Raw genomic sequence first — 24345 nt, 5'->3', positions numbered from 1 at the left:
CAGCAGGAAGCATGCTTCTCCCTCTCCCCTTGCTTGCCCCTCTGTCTGCCACTCTGCCTACTTGTACACACATGCTCTGACAAATAAATAAATAAAATCTTTATTAAAAAAGTTAGTTCTTTCAATACGGAATTCTAAACAGTTTTTCTGATTTGTAAAAGGTAAAAAAACAAAACCAAACCCCACACACTACAATAGAATAGGACATCTAGTTTTTTGAGTAATTTCTCCAAATAGTTTCAGAATAAAGTACTCTGACTCCACAGAAAACATTTTCCAAAATGCACTGCATATGAAGATGCTGATGTTGATAACATTCTCTCTGCATACTAGTGCAAGTAGTTATACTTTTTTAAAAAATAGAGGTGAAATTCACATAAGATAAACACTTTAAAGTCCAAAATTCAATGGCTTTAAGTACGTTTGAAAGATTGTGGGACCACCCTCTCCATCTACTTTCAAAATATTTCATCGTCCCAAAGAAATACCCCATAGCCATCACTTACTTGCTGTCCTCTCTTCTTCCTAGCCCCAGCAATCTTCAATGGATTTATCTATTCTGGTTACTTCATATAAATGGAACCATACAATATGTGAACTTTCATGTCTGCCTTCTTTTATATAGCATATTAATATGTTCACAGGTTTATCCACGTTGTAGGAAGTATCAGGACTTCGTTCCTTTACATGGCTGAGTAATATTCCATTGTGTGGATATACCACAATTTGTTTCTTTTTCATTCATTTCCTGATGAACATTTGGGTTGTTTTCGCCTTTTAGTTAGTGTGAATAGTGCTATTAACACTCATGTGCAAGTATTTGAGTATCAGTTGTTTTGGTTATATACTTTAGGAATAGAATTGCTGGGTCATATGGTAATTTTATATTTAGCTTTTTGAGGAACCACTAAACTCTTTTCCAGAGCAGCTGTACCCTTTTACATACCCACCAGCAATGTAGGAGGGTTCTACTTCTTCCTATCTTTGCCATCACTTTTTCTTTTTTCTTTTGCTTATAGCCATCCTTGTGGGTGTGAAGTGGTAACTCATTGTTTTATTCGCACTTCTCAATGACTAATGATGTTAGGCATCCATTCATGTGCCTGTTAGTCATTTGTATATCTTCTTTGGAGGAATGTCTACTATTCAAATCACTTGACCATTTTAAAATTCAGTTATTATGTTTTTGTCATCTCTTTTGGATACTAGACCCTTATTAGATACGTGACTTGCAAATATTTTCTTCCATTCTGTAGGTTGCCTTTTCACTTTGATAATATCACTTAATAAACAAAGTTTATAATTTTGATGATGTCCAATTTATTTTTTTCTTTTTGTTAACTATGCTTTTGATGTCACATCTTAGAATCCACTGCCAAATCCAACAGCATGATTTATCCCTGTTTTCTTCCAGGAATTTTCTATTTTAGTTCTTATATATAGATGGCCAATCCATTTTGAGTTAATTTTTGTATGTGGGATGAGGTGGCAGTCCAATTGCATTTTTTGCACGTGGACAGCTAATTGTCTCAGGACGCTTTGTTGAAGAGACTCTGTTTCCCTCACTGAATCGTTTTAGCACCTCTGTTGAAAACCAATTGGCCAATGGATGTACGAAATTATTTCTGAACTCCCAGTTTTGTTCAGTTGGTCTACAGTTATTCATTTAAACTATATATTTTTTTAAGTGCTGAAAGCAGGAGTGCAAAGGAGTTTGGGTAAGAAACACTAAGATCTTTAGTTTGATCTAATGGTTCCCACTAGACTAGTGATATGCTTTCTCAATAGCAACCACATCACCACTGGGAGCAGAAGGGCAGTAAAGGAAGAAAAAAGTGAGAAGAAGGCAGTATAGGCTTCTATTCTCAGGAGATCTTTATTACTTGTTAGCAATATCTAATAAACTTGAGCCAAGTGACCAAGAAACCAGTTTACCACATCCACAAAGACATCTGCAATCAGTACTAGTAACCCAACAGATGCGAAGGCTGCCAAGATTTCATCAGAAATTGTCTGGGGGCACCTGGGTGCTCCAGGTGGTTAAGTGTCTGACTCTTGATTTTAGCACATGTCATGATCTCAGGGTCATGAGATGGAGCCCTGCATGAGGCTCCATGCTCAGCGTGGAGTCTGCTTGTTTCCCTCTCTCTCTCTCTCTCAAATAAATAAATAAATAAATAAATAAATAAATAAATAAAATCTTAAAGAAGTTATAATAACACTTGGTGTTTTCTGCAAATGACATTCATGTACTCTGATTTATTAATTCAGGAAATAGTGCATGGAAATGGACAAATGAAAGAAGGGATAGGATAGAGTACCATTTTATGTTAGTTCCAAAGACGTTTTTTTGAAGCTATTTGCAAGATTCATTTTCAAGATAGTTTTAAAAAAGAAAACTCTTAGGAATTATTTTTTATACCCATATTTCAAAAAGATTAGGAAATTATTTTTTCCTTGTTTTAGTTTACTTTCAGTAATCTTCTAGTAGCTGAAATATAACCTAGCTAGCCCTCACCTACCAGGTCCACTGTTCTCAACAACAAACACCATTAATGGATTTATTTGCAACTTACAGTATAGTGACATTAAAAGGTAGGCAAGGGTCATAAATTTTAAGTGTGGTATGATCATGAAAATATCCATCATTTTTACTTTTAAGAGGGAGGGGACAGCCTCTTTGGTGCCAAAAATGCCATTAGAATTAGATGCTGCTTGAAATTTACTCATGAGATATCAGATGTCTGCTTCTTTCCTCATATCAGCCAGAGAAGCAGAACACTTAACCACAGAAGAATTAGTCATCTGGCTGAAAGCTGCCAGCCCTTCTATTAGGTACTGTAAGAATAGTATCAGGCAAATGCTTTGCCCCAGAGTGTCCCAGGATCCAATAATTTCACTTCCTTACATGAGAGGCCCTCTAAGGTTATGAAGAATATCTTCTGAAGGATGTATATAAGAAAATCTGCCATCTGATAAATCATAAGGTAGATGATGAGGGTCCTGTAAGAGGGAAACTTGACTTACTTCACCAACCTCTTTTTAGTGGTACACTACTTAGCACAACTTCTTTTCTTTTTCTTCATGTCTCAACAGGGAAGTATCAATAGTATACAACACTGAGCTGAAAAACAGTCCAGAGTAGCTGAGATCAAGTTAAAGGAATGAAGGGAGTAAGGGAGGGACGGGAGAAGGAGAAGGAGGGTAATGTGGGGAGTAGAAGGGCTGCTACCTAAACTAACCAAGCCTGCTGAACTCATATATCAGTCACTTGCAACAGTGATTCCCAAACTGTAATGTGCCACTGAAAGGCCTGTGGATCTTGTGAAAATGGAAGCTCTGACACAGTAGGTCCAAGATGGGCCCTGGGACCCTGTGAGGACATGTAGAAGATTGTTTGTTAAAGAGAAAGGTGATTGTCAGGATGACACCACTAGGATTCTGAACAAAACTGAAAGGTCTACCTTGAACATTCCCCTTCCTTTTCCCAAATGCCTCCTTAATTTTATAGCTCCTCATTCCATTAACAAGTTTTCTACCTCATAGAGGTTAAGCCTCAAGAGCAAGAAAAGAAGCTCTCTCCTCTGCCCTTAATCTTCTAAATCAACTCTCTATCTTAACTGCACTTTAATACTGTTAAAGTGGTTAATGGTTAAAGTGATCTAGACTAAAGTGAGAATGAACAAAGCTTTACTCCTTCAAAGGGACACTGTATTTTACAAGATCATTTCATCAATCTACATTATTATCTACTGGGGTCCACACAGACTGCCATTTGAAAAATATTTTTGAGATCCTCTGTTCCTTACCCATATGCCATTATTCTACTCAACTTCAATCTGTCTACTAGCATTTTATTTATTTAAAACTTTTTTTCTTTTAAGATTTTATTTATTTGAGAGAGAGAGAGAGATTGAGAAAAAGCAGATGGAGAGGGAGAGGGACAAGCCAATTCCCTGATGAGTGCAGAACCCAATGCAGGCTTGATCCCAGGGCCCTGAAATCATGACCTGGGCTGAAATCTGATGCTTAGCCAACTGAGCCACCCGGGGATCCCTAGAGTTTTAAATACATAGAATCTATATTAAGAACATGTAGCCTTAAAGCCACCAATTCCACTTCTTCTACCATGATAAGTAGCTTTGAACTTTAGAGTATGCTGAAAACATAAGTTGATATAGTGTACTTAAATATTTAAAATGTTAAATCATAAATATCTGAATACTGGAAATCTCATCTTAACAATAAATTATCTAGCAAAAAGAGAAAATCAAGAGACTTATGAAGGTTTGTCAGGTTATGCTATGGGAAGGAAGCCAGGGAAGGGTGTAACCTATTACGTGGAATACTACTAGAAGGAGAGAAAAATGGGATCACAGAGATGAGGTTTGAGTCACAGAATCCTCTACCTTGGACGGAACTCATGACTCAAACATTGTCAAATTTTTATGGTTTACTCATTAATAGACAAAGCCTCTGTGAAGTCTCTGATTCCAACATTCACGCCTATTCATAGGGCAAAAATGTTTTCAGCATATTGAGAGAAAACAAAATTTTATGTCTATTCCGCATATTTATTAAGCAAAAGAAACATTTTTTTTAAAGGTCACCAAACTACTAAAAGTACCAAAACAGCAATGATTTCTTATTGCTAAAACAACTTATTTGGAGGTTTTGCATATCCTATTTCATTATTGTCAGTCAATAGATATAAGAATAATCCTCCAAAATGATATATACTAGAAATAAAAAAAAGATCATTTAATTGTTTTGTTCCTTCAGTATCAGTTTCTTAAATGTTACTGTAAAATGTTAATGATTACAATTGCCCTTATTAAAATTAAAACTTTAGATTTGTTGGTTTATTTCTTCATTCATCCAAGTTTATAGTTGCCCAAAATATTCCTGTATATCTTTTTGACAAATTAAGCAGTAGCTACACATATAATTCTGCTGGCTCCAAATCTGACCCAGGCTCATTGCTGAGACTCCTAGAGTTAGAAAATTTGACAATTTTATATTCCCAAAAAAGATACGGATGGGTGCCATTTATTGACTGAAAATCATATTAAGTACTTGATTGCCAATAATTTAGTAGGAGACTTGGCAGGTGGCCAGAAAACAAACCTTTCTCCAAGATGCTAATACCTAATTTAGAGGCTGCTATTTCAGACATTTTCAAAATTTTGTTCCTACATGGGCATGCAATTAAAAAACATAAGGAGGAAGGAATCCAAGAACAATAAAGGTTAGAATGGAAAAGGAGATCCTGAAAATATTTTATTTACTAATAGGTGTAAAATAGTGCCCATTAAAATAATTCTGAAAAAGGAAAAATAAAATCTTATTAGTTATAAATAATTGTGCTTAATTCTTTATTTTCTAATTAAACTCTAATGTCATATCAGCAGATTTATCAAGATTTATCATCAAGCTTATGAAACAAAAGTAAGTTACCCAAGTAGAGCTCAATTAAGTTTTTTAACTCCTATGTTGGCAGCCCTTTCATCATATACAATCTAAACAGGACAAATGGGCTACACAGCTGACAAAAATGTGACACTGGCTTTGACCCATTTTCCTTTCTTACAGCTTAACCAATTGTTTTTACAGTATTTCCAGTGTTTCAGTTATTTTTCTCATTTGGCTATCCTGCCTAAATGAAAACAGCTTAGTGAAGTCATACACAATTCTAGAAATACTGCACATCAGGACCATACACACTTTTTATGAGTTTCAAAGAGATTGATTGGAAACTATATACTGCAATCACCAATCCTTTGTGCTGATGAACATGTGCCACATAGTTACAACACAGTACTGGGCTACAACTGCTGGTGTGTGTCAATGCTTCCATCATAAAACCTTGCTGCTTTCATGATTTCATGAACTAGCTATAAAGCTTGATTTGGTTCTGATAAAGAGAAGATTATTTTCAAAAGAAAGATAAAAAGCTATAAATTTGCAGACACATGAAATATGTGTACACATGTGTATACACAATGTAAATTTATATATATTTATATTTCATACACAAATATGTTTTATAAATATACACACACACACACGATGGCACTAAAAGTTTAACTGGTATAGAGACTAAAAGTATTTATTGTGTGGTGCACACTGATAAAAAGTTGGCATACTACAAAATCAGTTTAAAGATCATTTTTGTTAAACTATACTGGAAAAATACAGTCTGTGTTCTTAGGAGCTCTGGACTAGTAACAATCTGTTTCAGTCCCCAGTTCCTTCATCTATAAATGAATAAAAGTAGCCATTCAAAAGGCCCTCCATTTACAATTCGTATCTGGAAGGAAATTACAGTGTCTTTCAGTCAGACTCACATACACAGAGACAAACAAGGTTAAAAATTCAAATGACTTAATGATTTCTTTATCCTTCTTATTCAAGTTGCTCATGTGGTTTCTGATATAATAAAATTAGAATAAAAACATTTTGACTCCAATTTACTACTAGAGTAACTTTCAATGTTTAACAAAGATAGAAATGAAATTATTTAACTTAAAAATATTTTTTGATAATAAATTATGCTAGATTATTTTTATTTTATTTATTCTTTGAATGCCAGATTTTTTAAAAAGTTGCTCTTTGGAAATTACAAATGCAAAGTCAATGCTTTCATGTGGAAAACTTAGAGATCAAGCAAGTGAATCTAAGATTCAGAGGGAAAAAATACTTATGTAAGAGTCATAGAGGAAAAATATAACGTGTCTCCAATAAGAATGGATTTAGAGATGAGTATGCCATTTTACCAGCAACCACTCTTTTGTTCAGATGGTTAAGTGGTCAAAAGAAGTTGTGAGAGCAAGAGTATTTCAGGAAATATAAAAAATACATGAGAGATAAACGCTTACTGATTATGTGTTCCAAGTATCATTTGTAAGGCATCATTCCATAATTCATATAATTAACAAATTACAATTACCTGAGAAAGTCTGCTTAACAAAAGCACATCTCCTGCATCTGCATAAGTTTTACTATAGATTTGAAGTATTTTGCATGTATTTTCGCTTTGATAAAACTTGGTTATTTTATTTTATTTTATTTTATTTATTTATTTATTTTTTTAAATTTATTTATTCATGATAGTCACACGGAGAGAAAGAGAGAGGCAGAGACACAGGCAGAGGGAGAAGCAGGCTCCAAGCACCGGGAGCCCGATGTGGGATTCAATCCCAGGTCTCCAGGATCGCGCCCTGGGCCAAAGGCAGGCGCCAAACCGCTGCGCCACCCAGGGATCCCAAACTTGGTTATTTTAAAAGTTAAAGTGTACATAACATTTAAGTACCCCACTTCTACACTGAATATCTTCTCAATGGTTCATAATGTTACTTTTGACCTTCAATGACAATATGTACTAATCTCTAATAACACAGGAAAAGTATTTTCAACTTCAAAAATGCCTGTATTTGATTAAATTATACTGTTTTATTTATTGTGATCTTGATCATTAACTAAAGTACTTGGCATATTTCATTCAATAATTTGTGAAAATATTTCTGAAAAATAAAGTCTATTAATTTTAAAAACACACATACTTCTAGCACACAATGTTCAACAACTATTAAAGAGATGGCTGAAAGTGGCAGAAAGGGGTCCTACTTATGATGCATTGTCCATTTCTTCTTCTCTTATACCATCTGCCTCCCTAGATACAGCACACAGGCTTAAAACAATAAATCTGATTCCTAAAAAAACAGAAATGAAAAGAAAAAAAAAAGGCACTGCTGGAAACAGTCACTAAATGTAGGTTCACTTCAGATTCCAAAAGGAAGGTCTCAGAAATAACATCTTAAAAAAAGAAAGTCAAATTTTAGAGGTAAAATGACAAGGAAATCTTTTAGATTTAAAGTGAAACCATCTCAAGGGCTTTTATATTCTCAAAGGGACTATGTTTCTCTTTATTCTTCTGCTACTTAACAGAGAGAAGCATCAGAAGCACTGCAAGAAAGGAAATGAGATAAGGTAAGCCAAAGTCTACCCCTGTGGAGTCTATTTCCTTCAATTTAACAGACACTAATGAAATATCTAGTGTATGTTAGGCACTAGCACAAGTGCTGAGGATAACTCCCTATTTCATTCAGAGTAAAAGCTAATCTACACTGCTACTCCATCTGGCCAGTATGCTCCGTCACAAATATCCACTGGGCTAATTTCCTCACTCCCTTCAAGCCTTTGTTCATAATGTTACCTTCTCAAGGGGTGCCTGGGTGGCTGCCTTGGGCTCTGGTCACGATCTCAGGGTCTTGGGATTGAGCCTGGTGTAGGGCTCTCTGCTCAGTGGGGAGTTGGCTTCTCCCTCTGCCTTTGTGATCTCTCTCTCTGTCTCTCAAATTAAGGAAAAAAGTTTTTTAAAAAACCAACCAAACAAAATGTTACCTTCTCTATGAAGATATCCTACCCATTCCATTTAAAATTTCAACCCACTCCCTACCAGTACTCCCGATTCCTTTCATCTGATTTACTTTCTTTTTCCCTAAGCACTTACCACACTGGAACAATTATGTAATTCGATCACTATATATGTTTTTGTCATCTGATGCCCTTAGCTACAAAGTAAAATCAATTATGGGCATGGATTTTTTAGTATTGTATTTATTGATATATCTCTAATGTCTAGAACTGTGCCTGCCACATAGCAGATATTCAATAACTGACCATCTAATGGGTAAATTCACTTTTCTGAACATCTGATACAATCTGGACACAGTCCAGAAAACCAGAGAGTCAGGGACACAGCTACAAAAATGATCACCTACAACACAGTGGGGGCACAAAGTACAAAAGTAAACACCTAGAGAACAGTGAATTCTAGATTACAGGTAAAGTAAGTACATTGTGTTTTCAAAAATCTTGCCAGTGAGGGGAAAGCAAACTGCAGAAGTATTTCAGTCCCAGAGTTGCTCAGTGATTGTATATTTATTAACAAAGTAACTACAGTTTCCAGTACACGTAAGAAAGCAAAAGTTACATAAATAAAAATCCTCACTATAAAACTTATAATGTTGGTCCACATTTAAAGAACTACTCAATATTTGAATTTCTATTCACCCTCCAAGGCAACCTCTTCACTTGTATGTTGATTTCTCTAATTTTCCAATGTTTACAAATACGTTAGTTGAATTCAAAAGGAAACTGCAAATCTTGAACCAGTTTCATGAAGTCTATGAAAGTGATATAAAATCACAAAAAAATAATTTCTAATTGAAGGTGGCCGAAGTAGACTAGAAAGGATTACAACATTAAAGGCGATTCAAAAGATAATGAGTATTAATCAAAGATTAATAAGAATCCTTAGAAAATTTGATTGAGACCTCAAATTTTGCAAAAAGAATACTTTTCTTAATCCTATTAGAAGAGACACATGTGAAATGAAAGCTATCACAATTTCTTCAGAAAAACCTTGTTAAAAAATCAGTATTGATGACTTATCAATTCCATTAATTAGCTTACAGTTGAAATTATATAGTAAATTTTGTTGAAGAATTTAGATTTCATTTTTCAACATAAAAGGCTAATCAAACTTTTCCCTGTCTCGTACCCACACATACCACCACTACCACCATCACAATAGCTCTTTTCCTACAACATTTCATTTTTAAACAGGTCATTTCAAGTGGTTTCTTTTGAGTGCCTTTTGTCTCCTTTAGGGTAAAAATAAATAAATAAATAGAAAGATGGAAGATCCATGGAGAGAGAAAATAATTTTCAGAGCAAAGCCCTAGAGGGAAAACTGGATCAATGTCTTTTTAATAAAAGTCATGCTTTTAGGAACGCACTGATAATAATATAATAATAGTAGGGGACTTTAACACCCCACTTAAATCAATGGACAGATCATCTAAGCAAAAAATCAACGAGGAAACAATGGCTTTGAATGACATACTAGACCAGATGGACTTAACAGATATATTCAGAACATTTCATCCTACGGCAGCACAATACATTCTTTTCAAGTCCACATGGAACATTCTCCAGAATAGATCACATTCTAGGTCACAAATCAGGCCTCAACAAGTACAAAAAGATTGAGATCATAGCAGGCATATTTTCCGACCACAATGCTATGAAACTTGTAATCAACCCCAAGAAAAAATTTGGAAAGATCGCAAATACATGGAGGTTAAAGAACATGCTACTTAAAGAAAGAATGGGTCAACCAGGAAATTTAAAAAGAAATAAAAAAATACATGGAAACAAATAAAAATGAAAACATGATGGTACTAAATCTTTGGGATGCAGCAAAAGCAGTCGTAAGAGGGAAGTATATAGCAATACAGGCCTATCCCAAGAAGCAAAAAACAAAACAAAAAAAACCTCAAACAAACAACCTAACCTTACACCTAAAGGAGCTAGAAAAATTAGAACAAACAAAGCCTAAAGCCAGCAAAAGAGGGGAAATAATAAAGATTAGAGCAGAAATAAATGATACAGAAACTTAAAAATGAGTAGAGCAGATCAATGAAACCAGGAGCTGGTTCTTGGAAAAAATGAATAAAACTGATACACTCCTAGACAGACTTTTTTTTTTTATCAAAAAGAAAAGAGAAAGGACTCATATAAATAAAATCACAAATGAGAGAGGAGAAATAACAACCAAAACCACAAGAATACAATTATAAGAGAATATTAAGAAAAATTATATGACAACAAATTGGACAATCTGAAAGAAAATGGATCAATTCCTAGAAACATATACACGACCAAAACTGAAATAGGAAGAAACAGAAAACTTGAACATAACTAGCAAAAAACTTCAATTGGTAATCAAAAATCTCCCAAGAAACAAAAGTTGAGGGCCAATGGCTTCTTGGGGGAACTTCTTGTTTCTTGTTTTTATTATTATCAAAACATTTAAAGAAGAGTTAATATCTATTCTTCTCAAATCATTCCAAAAAAATATAAATGGAAGGAAAACTTCTAAACTCATTCTATGAGGCCAACATTAACCTGATCTCAAAACCAGACAAAGATTCCACTAAAAAAGAGAACTACAGGCCAATATCCCAGATGAATACTGTTGCAAAAATTCTCAACAAAATATTGGCAAATCGAATCCAACAGTATATTAAAAGAATCATTCACCACAATCAAGTGGGATTTATTCCTGGGTTGCAAGAGTGGTTCAATATTTGTAAATCAATCAACATGATAGAAAATATTAATAAAAGAAGAATAAGAACCATATGATCCTCTCAAAAATGAAGAAAAAGCATTTGACAAAGTACAACATCTATTCATGATAAAAACCCTCAACAACGTAGATTTAGGGGGAACATACCTCAACCTCAAAAAGGCCATATATGAAAAACCCACAGCTAATATCATCCTCAATGGGAAAAAACTTAAGAGCTTTTCTGCTATGATCAGGAACAAGACAGGGATGTCCACTCTCACTATTATTTAACATTGTACTGGAAGTCCTAACCTCAGCAATCAGAAAACCTAAAGAAATAAAATGCTTCCAAATCAGCAAGGAAGAAGTCAAACTTTCACTCTTCACAGATGACATCATATTCTATGTAGAAAACCCAAAAGACTCCACCAAAAAATTATTAGAACTGAAACATGAACTCAGTAAAGTTGTAGGATACAAAATCAACATACATAAATCTGTGGCATTTCTATTCACCAATAATGAAGCAGCAGAACAAGAGATCAGGAATCGATTCCACTTACAGTTACACCAAAAACAGTAAGATGCCTAGAAATAAGCTTAACCAAAGAGGTAAAATATCTGTACTCTGAAAATTAAAGAACATTTATGAAAGAGACTGAAGATGACACAAGAAATGAGAAAACATTCCATGCCCGTGGATTAGAATAATATTGTTAAAATGTCTATATTACCCAAAGCAATCTACAAATTTCATGCAATCCCTATCAAAAAAACACCAGTATTTTTCACAGAGCTAGAACACAACAATCCTAAAATTTGTATGGAACCACAAAAGACCCTGACTAGCCAAAGCGATCTTCAAAAAGAAAAGCAAAGCTGGAGGCATCATGATTCCTGACTTCAAGTTACATTACAAAGCAGTAGTGATCAAGACAGTATGGTACTGGCACAAAAACAGACACAAAGATCAAGGGAACAGAATAGAAAACTCAGAAATGAACCCACAATTCTATGGTCAGCTAATCTTCGACAAAGCAGGAAAGAATATCCAATGGAAAAAAGATAGTCTCTTTAACAAATGGTATTGGAAAAACTGGACAGCAACATGCAGAATGAAAGTGGACCACTTTCTTACCCTATAATACAAAGATAAATTCAAAATGGATGAAAGACCTAAATGTGAGATAAGAAACCATCAAAATCCTAGAGGAGAACACAGCAACCTCTTTAAAAGTTTTTTTTTTTTAATTTTTATTTATTTATGATAGTCACAGAGAGAGAGAGAGAGAGAGAGAGAGAGAGAGAGAGGCAGAGACACAGGCAGAGGGAGAAGCAGGCTCCATGCACCGGGAGCCCGACGTGGGATTCGATCCCGGGTCTCCAGGATCGCGCCCTGGGCCAAAGGCAGGCGCTAAACCACTGCGCCACCCAGGGATCCCCCAGCAACCTCTTTAACATCGGCTGTTGCAACTTCTTACTAGATATGTCTCCAGAAGCAAAGGAAACAAAAGCCAAAATGAACTATTGGGACTTCATCAAGATAAAAAGTTTTGCACAGCAAAGGAAACAATCAAACAGAACTAAAAGGCAACCTTTGGAATGGGAGAAGATATTTGCAAATGACATATCTGACAAAGTGTTTCTATAAAAAATCTATAAAGAACTTACCAAACTCAATACCCCAAAAAACAAGTAATCCAGGTAAAAAACGGGTAGAAGAGATGAACAGACATTTTTCCAAAGACATCCAGATGGCTAACAGAGACATGAAATGATGCTCAACATCACTCACCATTGGTAAAATACAATGAGATACTACCTCAAATCTGTCAGAATAGCTAAAATTAACAACACAGGAAACAACAGATGTTAGTGAGGATGCAGCAAAAGGGGAATCTTCCTACACTGTTGGTGGAAATGCAAACTGGTGTACCCACTCTGAAAAACAATATGAGGGTTCCTCAAAAAATTAAAAATAGAACTACCTTATGATTGGGTGCCTGGATGGCTCAGTGGGTTAAGTGTCTGTCTTTGACTCTGGTCATGATCCCAAGGTCCTGGGATTGAGTCCCGCACTGGGCTCCCTGCTCAAAAGGGAGTCTTCCTCTCCCTCTACCCCTGCCCCCCACTTCTGATCTTTCTTTCTCCCTCAAATAAATATGGAATATTACTCAGCCATAAAAAAGAATGAAATCTTGCCATTTGCAACAATATGCATGGAGCTAGAGAGCATTATGCTAAGTGAAATAAGTCTGTCAGAGAAAGACAAATACCATATGATTTCACTCTTATGTGGAATTTAGGAAATGAAACAGATGAACATGGGAGGGAGGAGAGGCAAAGCAGAAAAATAAGATAAAAATAGAAAGGAGGCAAATCATAAGACTGCTAACTACAGAAAATGAACTGAGAGTTGCTGGAGGGAAGGAGAGATGGGGGATGGGCTAAATGGGTGATGGGTGTTAAGGAGGGCACTTACTGAGTGGAGAACTGTGTTTTATGTGTAATTGATGAATCACTAAATTTTGCTTCTGAAATCAGTCTTACACTATCTGTTAACTAACTGGAATTTAAATAAAAGCTTGAAAAAAAAGAGTTATACTCTTAATAAACAAAGCACAGAAAATAACTTTAAAAGATATACTCAAGTGAGGGGGGGAAAAAGCTTAATGAGAATCTCTGGCAAAGGGTGCAATTTGTCACTTTGACCACAAGATGGAGGCACCAGTCAACTCAAAGGCAATAAAGATGAAAGAAATATTTTCCTCTGTGTTAAAATTACAAAACTACTATTTATTTATCTATTTATTAAAATATTTTATTTTTCATGAGAGACACACACAGAGAGGCAGAAACATAGGCAGAAGGAGAAGCAGGCTTCTTTCCACAAGGAGCCAGATGTGGGACTCGATCCCCCATCCAGAGATCACGCCCTGAGCCAAAGGCAGATGCTCAACCACTGAGCCACCCAGGTGTCCCCAAAACTACTTTTTAGACAAAGTTATATATATATTCCTAAGTCATTTTTTAAAAATGCAAATTTATTCTAACAATGATATAATGAAGTCTGTACTATGATTCTGAAAATAACTATACAATCCTATTGTCAACTCTCAAAAGCAAGCGTGTCAACTCAATTTTATAATTAATTCTTGCAGAGAAACTCTTAGAAAGTTTTAAAATAGCTGAAATGGGGATCCCTGGGTGGCGCAGTGGTTTAGCGCCTGCCTTTGGCCCAGGGCGCGATCCTGGAGACCCGGGATCGAATCCCACATCGGGCTCCCGGTGCATGGAGCCTGCTTCTCCCTCTGCCTGTGTCTCTGCCTCTCTCGCTCTCTCTGTGTAACTATCATAAATAAATAAAAATTTAAAAAATAAATAAATAAAATAGCTGAAATGAATTGAACTGAGTAGCACTCTGAAAAGGGAGAGGCCCAAGTAAGAAAAGTAACAGTTCCATCTGATTTACAGATACAGAGAAATTGAATTCAACACAAATATGTTAATACGATTGGAGTTTATCACTAAATACCTTAACAAATCAACAAAAGATGTATTATTTTTCTTATGTGTTATAATTCTTCCACAAGTACAGTGAATCATCACAAGTGCAAGAAATAGTACCTAACTCACAGTATTCAATACTAATTATCATTATTGTCATTACTGTAAAGCAATTATAAAATCCTCAAAGCAAAAAAGGGCAAGTGATTCTTTTACATATTTTCAGCTTCACTTAGAAACAGATATAATATAGCCTAGTCACTCTTTTATTATTAGTTTCCATTTTGATTAAAAAAATACTGTATTTCCCTGTCAGGGAAAAGAAAAATTCAAGATTAAGGACACTTAAGTTCATTTTAAAGCCAGTATAAAGGATTGACAGGTAATCACTGTGACATTTCATCCTCCTGGTCTTCTTTTAGATGAAAGTATGACACAGATGTGGTTTACTGGTATGAGATGGGGATGCAATCAAATACTACAGGGAAAATATTGGAATTCTCTATTCACCAAAATACAATTCAGTGTTCAAGTACATGCATGCATACATGTGCAAAAGTAGGGAATTCGGTAAGCATCTGAAATCATTTCAGAAGAAAACAGAATTAAGAAGTGTAATATTGGGGCACCTGAGTGACTCAGTGGTTGAGTGCCTGCCTTTGGCTCAGGTCATGATCCCGGGGTCCTGGTATTGAGTCCCACGTTGGGCTCCCCATGGGGAGCCTGCGTCTCTGGGCTGCCTGTGCCTCTGCCTCTCTATCTCTCTCTCTCATGAATAAATAAATAAAATCTTTCTTAAAAAAAAAAAAGAGTGAAATATCAAAATGAAGATCAGAGGGGGACCTGGGTGGATCAGTTGGTTAAGCATCTGCCTTCAGCTCAAGTCATGATCCCGGAGTCCTGGGATCAAGCCCCTCTCCCTTTGCCGCTCCCCCTGCTTATGTTCTTCTGCACTCTCTTTTTCTTAAAAATAAATTCTTAAAAAAATAAAATAAAATGAAGATCAGAAAATTAAAAATACAACCTTCAGACCACCCGAAACAATCTATATAAAAGTTTATAATTATTATTTTGTATTTGACAAAGTTTTTTAAAATAAGTTCAACTTCTTCTAGATATCCCCAAATGAAAAGCTTATTTTAGCTAAGACCATTTTAGGATATTCTGTCAATTTGATAATGTCCATGGTAATGATTACATTGTGATCTCTGACAACTCAAGACACAATATTGCCTACTGTTCTAAAAATTACATGTATTATGTTTTTAATTTTTGGTCAATTCTTCAAAATATAATTGCCACTTATATCATTGTTCATTACTGACTAGGGAAGATCCATAGTGTCATTTAAGAATCTTTGTCTGAGGAGTTAGCAGTTTATTTTTTTAAGATTTTATGTATTTATTTGGGAGTGAGAGAGAGCACGAGCTTGGGGGAGAAGCAGAGAGAGAGGGAGAAAGAGGCCCCACTGAGCAAGGAGCCCCAGGAGGGCTTGATCCCAAGACCCTGGGATCATGACCCAAGCAGAAGGCAGACACCCAACTGACTGAGCCCCCGCCCCCCAGGTGCCTCTTAAGAGTTAGCAATTTATAAAGCAGTAGTGCAGGGTTTATTCTGAGGGAAAAATATAAACCCAATTATTTTTTTTAAAGACAGATTATCTATCTATCTATCTATCTATCTATCTATCTATCTATCTATCTATCTATCTATGACAGGGGGAATAGTGAGGAGGAGAGGGACAAGCAAGCTCCCTGAGAGCACAGAGCCAGACACAGGGCTCCATCCCAGTACCCTGAGATCATGATCTGAGATGAAATCAAGAGTCAGATGCTTAACCCACTGAGGAGCCAGGTACCCCTAAATCCAATTATTTTAGAGAAAAGATTCTTCTTTCAAATCAGCGCAAAAAATGTTTAATAAACTGGCAACCTACAATTATTTTAAACAATGCTGCCACCTGCTGGAAAAATCTGAAATGTCTTCATTATTTCCCAAATGTCAGATTATCAGAGTAAAGAGCTGTATCATGATCTTCCAATTACCTATTGAATCAAGACCCATCTCATTTAATAATTCTGACCATGTGATTTGTCTGGTTCTTAATAACAACATCTTAATCAAATATTAATTTATTATAGTTTTTAGTATATTTAAATACTAAGTACAAACAAGTTGAGAAAACATCATCGGAAACAATACAACTTTATAATTATAGATAACAGCAGATGATGCAGGTTTTGGATTATCAGATGATGCTATATTCACCCTTGAAGGAATAAAATAAGACTGGTATCTTAATAGAAGTTTGAGTCAACAATAAAACTAAGTTCTGAAGGTCACTGACTAAGCTAAGCCCAAATTGGAGCCACAGTAGAAAAGTTATGGAAAAGATACTCGTTCTAATTAGAGCATCAAAGACCCTGAAGAATAACTTGACAATTTATCATAAATAAAAAAACATAGATACTTCAATCACCTGTTTTAAGATTTTGTAAAACTTCATTATTTTCTGTGGTTTTTAAAATCTTGCTTTGTTTTTCTAATTCTGGATCCATAAATATCTCAATTCACTGAACGGCTGTTTTGTGAGTACCTACTATGTACCTAGGCATGTATACATGAAGCTTATTTAAGTATTCAGAAATGAAACAATCACCTTATGTTTAAAACGAGGATAATCCCTAGTTATATGGGCGTTGTAAAGATATGAAATAGAGTTGCCACTTGACAAATGGTAGTTATTAATGTGACCATTACTAAAATGACTGGAGGCTATGGTAAGTTGAAAACAAAATAGAGGGAAAAACTTTAGTTTAAAATAGCCTTTGATTGGGGTACCTGATTGGCTCAGTCAGTGGAGTGTGCCACTCTTAATCTTGGGGTTGTAGTTTATAGTCCCACATTGGGTGTAGATTAGTTAAAAATAAAATCTGCAAAAAATAATAATAAAGTGGCCATTGATTTATGTTTGTTTACCTCATTTATCTTTCAAAATATAAGCGGGGAATGAAGCTACACTGGAAAACAGCAGAAGCTACCATTTAAAGGCCACAAACCGAGGCAAATAGATCTGAAATATATAAAACAGGTATGTTTTGCATAAAGCAATGCTGAACAAATATTTACTACATGAGAAATTAATGAATGGTACAGGATTAGTTGGAAGGCAAATTTAGGAATGCTGACTTGCCTATGAACTAGCAGACATACAGGCTACACTGGGAGAATTTCTATGAGTTTTCCCAAAAAAGAAGCTCTGAGAGAATCCCAAACTTAGAGCAACAGGACTGAGAGTACAGGGGAAAAAATGGTTTAAAAAAAAATAGTAAGCAGCAGGCCTGAGATCAAAGTCAAAGGTCAAAAAGAAAATCTAACCTGATATTGGCATTCTTAAGATTCCTACTTGCAGAGGCTAAAAGTGAAGCATCCTAAGTAATGAGTATAGTTCTCCCAGAAAAATTTGGCCAGAGTCCTACAGAAAGCCACACGCATATTGCATTCATACAGTTATCTCTTGGTACAATCACTTTCAAGTAAAATGAAGTATATGTTGCAAAAGTCATCTAAGGAGGGTACTCAGGAATAAGAAAATATAACCAACAGAAAGCATAAAAATTAAGATGACTAAAGTAAAATTAAATAAACTATTTACTACAACAAATATAAATGGATTAATACCATCATTTTAAAAAGTTACTTTTTTTTCAACATCCACTCCCCAAAAAAGTAGGGGTCTATATGTGAAAAGGGGGGGGGAACAACATAAAAAGAGAACCTACAAATTTCAAGAGACTTAAAAACATATTAGCAATCATAAAGATTTTGTTTGGAGCTCAATTTATACAGACTGCAAAAATAAGCCAACAAATCAATCAATAAGTAAGATCAGGGCAATCAGAGAAATGTGACAAAAAGGCTATTTGATGATGTTAAGAAATTGTTGATTTTTTTTGAAATTGTGGATTTCTATATGAGATGATCACTGTCACATTTAAAAAGAAGAGTTTTGTGTTTCAGAGACATATACTAAGATGTTTACAAGTAAACTGACATCATAGTATTTACTTAGTATTTACATAGTATTTACTTCAAAATAAGAGGAAAGATTAATGGAGTCCAGATAAATAAAATATTTTTTTAAAAAGCTTGAAATATAAAATTCAGGAAATATTATTATAAATAAATATAAATATTATAAATAATGTGTTGGCACACTGATAATCCAAATACATGTGAGTCTAAATATACTCATATAAATTAGAAAGTATACAAGATATAATCTGGCAGTAAGTGCTTTCATGAAAACAGCACAGATTTTTCTTTGCTCACAATTCTTATAAATGTACAAATAATGCTTCATTAAAAGACTGAGAACAAAATGAAAAAATCCTTTAGAATATAAGATTTTTTTTTTTCAATTTTTATTTATTTATGATGGTCACAGAGAGAGAGAGAGAGAGAGAGAGAGAGAGGCAGAGACATAGGCAGAGGGAGAAGCAGGCTCCATGCACCGGGAGCCCGATGTGGGATTTGATCCCCGGTCTCCAGGATCGCGCCCTGGGCCAAAGGCAGGCGCCAAACCGCTGTGCCACCCAGGGATCCCTAGAATATAAGATTTTCTAATAAAATGTTGGAACAGATTTATTTCATAATTATTTAAAACATGACAATTTGAAAATCATTGCTAGTAGCCTAGTATAAACAATTCACTATACAAAAAGCCTTAATGAGGGTTACATAGTTTTAAAAAATGTATTCCAAAAATAAATCTACCATGTTTGTTTGTTTGTTTTTTAAAGATACTATTGATTCATTCATGAGAGACAAAGAGAGAGCATCAGAGACATAAGCACAGACATAAGCTCCTGTAGGGAGCCTGATGCAGGACTCAGTTCTAGGACCCCGGAATCACAACCTGAGCCAAAGGCTGACGCTTAACCACTGAGCCACCGAGGCATCCCTATCTACCATGTTTGATGAAACATTTATCCTGGATTCTAAAAGAAGGCGTCACTGTTATTTACTGTCCGTTGCTGTCCCTACCTTGTCCCCAACCAATTGTTTTGGGAATATCACCTGAAGCTCAGTATCATGAAAAGCAAAAGTCTAGATACAACTCCTAAATAGCTGCATCCAATCAATCTTTATTTTTTTTCTGAATGCTGAAAATTAAATAACTAGTATCTCTGGTAAAAATCATGTAAGCTTTCAAGTTCAATTTCTAATAGCATAAATATGCTTTTTACAAATTAATCTAAAGATTATATTATAAACAAGTAACACTTTCAGGATGGACTCAAAGGTCATGAATGTTAGTTAGCCAGGTAGTTTGGATTTATGCATCCTTGAATGAGAAGCCACTGAAATGACAGGGCTCCTATATCTCTGCCTCTTAATCTCATCTTACCATTACTCTTCCCTACTTGAATTCAAATATTCCTACAGCTTTACGGATCACCTACATAAAGGTGGCTTCCAAATTTGTATTTTAACCACTAACATCTTTGGAACTGCAGATCTGAGTATACAATTGCCTGGTTATACAATTGTCCTATTATAACAAATTCCACTTACTCTTTACCAACTCACCCTAAAGCCTACTTCTCTATTTGCATTTGTCCCTCTTAGCCTTTATTTGCATGAATCTATACTCAATCCACTGGCTCTCCAGAATAGAAACAAAATCACCTTTGGCCTCTCATCTTTTCTTTCCCCTTCCACCAATCTAATTATCAAGTTCAAAAATTTTGCTAAACCAAACTTTTCTCTCCATTCCCATCACTTGAGTCTATCATCTCTTTCCAGGATAGCAGTTAATCTAGCAATGCTTTCACCAAGTACTATTTCAGCTCCTCCCTCTCCTAGCTAGCTCACCTTCTACAAGTGCTTCCTGAACCATTTCTTTAACAGTTTTGATCATGTTACAAGCTTTTCAACCACTACCTACCTGGTAGAGAATAAAGTGCAAACTTCTAACTTAACGGTATTCAAGGCCCTTTAGCATCTGACTCTATCCATTCTCTCACTAAAACAGCATTCTCTAGCTCTTCTCAACTAAAGCCCACCAGCATGGGACTACCCTCTAATCTTTGTGGTATTTCCTACTTCTTCCTAGCCCTGTTCAGGAATGCTCTTCAATCACTCTTTCTGAAATCATATTTATCATTCAAGGTGCTGATCAAACATGTCCAGCTCCTTACCTCCCTAAATTCTCTTGGTTACAATTAAACACAAGGCACTCTCTTCCTTTTCTAGCACAGTTCTAACAGTCTGAAAGTGGTTTCTTTAAAAAAGGTAAACATTTCCCCTCTGACCTAAGTTCTGATTTGAAGGGCTGCATATGTGAACCTAATGCTTTTCTATACAACAATCTTCCCAATACCTGAAGCTGCCCACATTTGTACATTCACAATGTCTATTAGGAAATTAACAACTCCTAATAGTCTATTAGTAATAAACGTGTTAGCTTTAACTGGGTGTAGTGGTTAAACGAATGTGCAAAAAATAAAGGTGAAAATAATAAAATACAGTTCAAAGAAGTTCTAGTCAGAATCAAGTATACACGAATTTACCTTAGAAATGAAGGGAACTTGTTTTGAAACATGAGATAAGTGAAACCAGATGGATAAAAACTCAGAGATACTATAAATAAGAAGGGTGCAATATCAGAGGAAATTTCTGGACAGTTTATTTGGGGAATCTTTTATTAAGTAATTTTCCATTAAAAAAAGTAATCTTCCATAGAGCAAGCAAACTTTCAATAATAATATGGTGACTAACACCTTTTCATTAAAAAAGCCAACTAGGGGTGCCTGGGTGGCTCAGTTGGTTAAGGTTAGGTGGCTGCCTTCAGCTCAGATCATGATCCAGACCCTGGGATCGAGCCCCGCTCTGGCTCCCTACTTCTCCTTCTCCCTCTGCCCTCCTACTTGTGCTTGCTCTATCTCTCTAGTGCTTTATCTCAAATAAATAAATAAAATCTTTAAAAAACTAAAAATAAAAACGCCAACTAATGCTATATTCACAATCTTCTTATCCTGAAATACCATTATTTTTTTTTAAAGTCAAAATTTCAACAATCTTAAACTTAAATTCAGCTGAATGGACAATACTCCAAAGATCTATTTTAAATTGCATAACTATCTTTGCTGTCATTAAATAATATCCTATGTGGAAAGTATAGTAGTTCATTAATGACCCGCGCCACACTAATTAACTGAATTAAAAGAAAAATTCATTTCCTCTAAAGAGTTCTTAAAAACTCTTCAATGATGGTGTTAAATGCTCAACAATTCATTCAATTCAAAGAAAACTCAAGGAGATCTCTAAAGAACCACGTACTAAGGAAATAAAGTTAGAGGACTCATTTTTGGAAATCTTGCATTAAAACAAACTAAAGATATTTCCCCTATACATGGTGAAAGGCTTAGGAAATGTGTAAGAGCATTTACAGGATGTAATATGTATCTGTGCCACAGGCTTCAATTATCTAAGAACTGAGCAATACAGGTGTATTATATAGCAGCATACAATGATTCTCCTACATCATCAATAAAAGGTTCATTTTCTCACAGCCAAGAGTAGATAAATTCCAAATATCAAGCTGATAGAAGTATAGACTTATAATCATTTTGGAAAACAATTTGGTATTATAATAAGATTAAAGACTAACATATCCTTTGACTCACAAATTATGTTGTTTTAGAATACACATGATTTTGTTAATATAAATCTTTCTTCGATCATACTATATTTTATTGAAATGATACAATAAAGTTGGTCCAAAGTTATATATATTTTTAAAGATTTTATTTATTTATTCATGAGAGACAGAGAGAGAGAGAGAGATGCAGAGACACAGGCAGAGGGAGAAGCAGGCTCCCTGCAGGTAGCCTGATGTGGGACTGGATCCTGGATCTCCAGGATGAGGCCCTGGGCTGAAGGCAGGTGCTAAACCGCTGAGCCACCCAGACTGCCCCAAAATTATTTTTAATGGTTGAAAGTTTTGGATAGATATTTCACCAAAAATTTGTGGATGGCCAATAAGCACATAAAAAGATTCTCAACATTCTCAGTCATTAGCAAAGTGAAAATCAAAACCACCACGAGACACCACTATACAACTAAAGGAATGGCTAAAATCAACAACTGCAACAACAACAACAACAACAACAAAAAACAAGAACCTGACAACACCAAGTGCTGGGGAGGATGTGTAATTAGAAATTTTCTTAACATTTCTGGCAGGAATGCAAAATGGCATAGCCAATCTGGAAGTGTGGGGTAATTTCTTATAAAGTTACAATACATATGTACATAGCCCAGCAATCTCACTCCTAAGAATTTACCCAAGAGAAATGGAAAAAGATGCACACAAAATCCTGCATGGGAATGTTTGCAGAAGCTTTCTTCACAATCACTAAAAACTAGAAACAACCCAAAGCTCTTCAGCTAGTGAATGGATAAGCTGTGGTAAAGGCATAAATGAAATACTACCTAGCAATAAAAAGGAACAACTACAGACACATAGATGAATCTTAACTGCATTATGCTGTGCAAAATAAGCCTTACCTTAAAGACTGAATCCTCTATAATTTCATAGATATTGTATTTTGGAAAAGGCAAGATTGTAGGGATCACTGGCTGCCAATGCCTAGTTATGACGTAAGGGAGCGAGCTACTAAGGGGGTAGAGGGAATTTTGGGAGTGATGGAACCTTTCTGTTATCTGGATTGTGTGGTATTTACAGGACTATGCATTTGTAAAAAATCATAAAACTATACACCAAAAAGGATATGTGTTACTGTATGTAAGTTATACTTCAATAATAATAATAAGAAGAAGTCAAATGACATTTTGCATATTTTTGATTGCTACTGACAACTTATGGAAAAGAAACAACCTTCCTTCTGGTTGCGATTTGTGAAGAAGCACCATCTACATGCTAGATTCTTTGTGGGCTTTAAAAAAAAAAAAAAAAAAAAAGGACATATTCCCGGCCCTGACAAGAGTTTAGAAGCTCATTTCAATGGAAACAAGTCTTAGATACTAAGTTACAGGAAAAGGCGAGGCAAAACAATTTTCAGTTAAAAGCGTATAAATAAATAATACGCCGGTAAATCACTGGATACACTTTACATGCGCTCCAAGTAAGAGTCCTTCTCTTTGACTAGAGCTGCCGGAAATGATTTCCACGATTTTGGAAAGATCTCGGTGCTTCTCAATATAACTTATTATCATCATCTCTGACTTCCAAGTCAGCAGACCTTGAGACTCGGGAGGGCTAATACGTTGTCAAGTTTTCCCCTCATCTGTTGGATGTCAGAGCTGAAATTCCAACGCAACCCCTTTCTGATCCCAAAGCCTGAGACCTTTTGCATCGCGGCGGTGGGACGACATCCGAGGGGTTAGGACGGCGGCTGCCACGTGCTGCGACTTCAAGGGACAGGCACGCCCCCCACGTCCCCGGACGCCACTACCTCGCGGGGAGCTCGGGCGACGCCGCGACGGCAGCGAGGGTCTTCCAAGCGCGCCCCGCGGGGTCCGGGCGAGCCAATTCGTGGCAGAGGGAACGTCAAGCCTGGGGAGGGTCTCTCCTCCCCCCCGGTGCACCCCTCCATCTAACAGCGGGACGAAGGGGACCCGCGCGGCCAGCGCCGGAGCTCAAACACCCAGAAAGAGCCAAGCGGAGGCGC

The 24345-nt window shown here is 35.8% G+C and overlaps 1 protein-coding gene and 1 long non-coding RNA gene across 2 annotated transcripts in view; both read right to left on the bottom strand.

Moving 5' to 3' along the window:
* Window positions 1-8442, bottom strand: part of LOC140633676 (uncharacterized) — a 28165-nt gene extending 19723 nt beyond the window's left edge. The window contains exon 1 of the long non-coding RNA XR_012031257.1: window positions 8216-8442. This is a non-coding gene — a long non-coding RNA (uncharacterized lncRNA). The remainder of the gene's footprint in view (window positions 1-8215) is intronic.
* NDUFAF2 (NADH:ubiquinone oxidoreductase complex assembly factor 2) overlaps window positions 1-24345 on the bottom strand; it is a 155929-nt gene that overhangs the window by 131054 nt on the left and 530 nt on the right. The window lies entirely within an intron of this gene.

The sequence above is a fragment of the Canis lupus genome, chromosome 5, assembly GCF_048164855.1.
Source record: "Canis lupus baileyi chromosome 5, mCanLup2.hap1, whole genome shotgun sequence".
Taxonomy (NCBI): domain Eukaryota; kingdom Metazoa; phylum Chordata; class Mammalia; order Carnivora; family Canidae; genus Canis; species Canis lupus.
The sequence above is the reverse complement of the archived record's forward strand: the minus strand, read 5'-3'. Positions and strand labels throughout refer to the sequence as shown.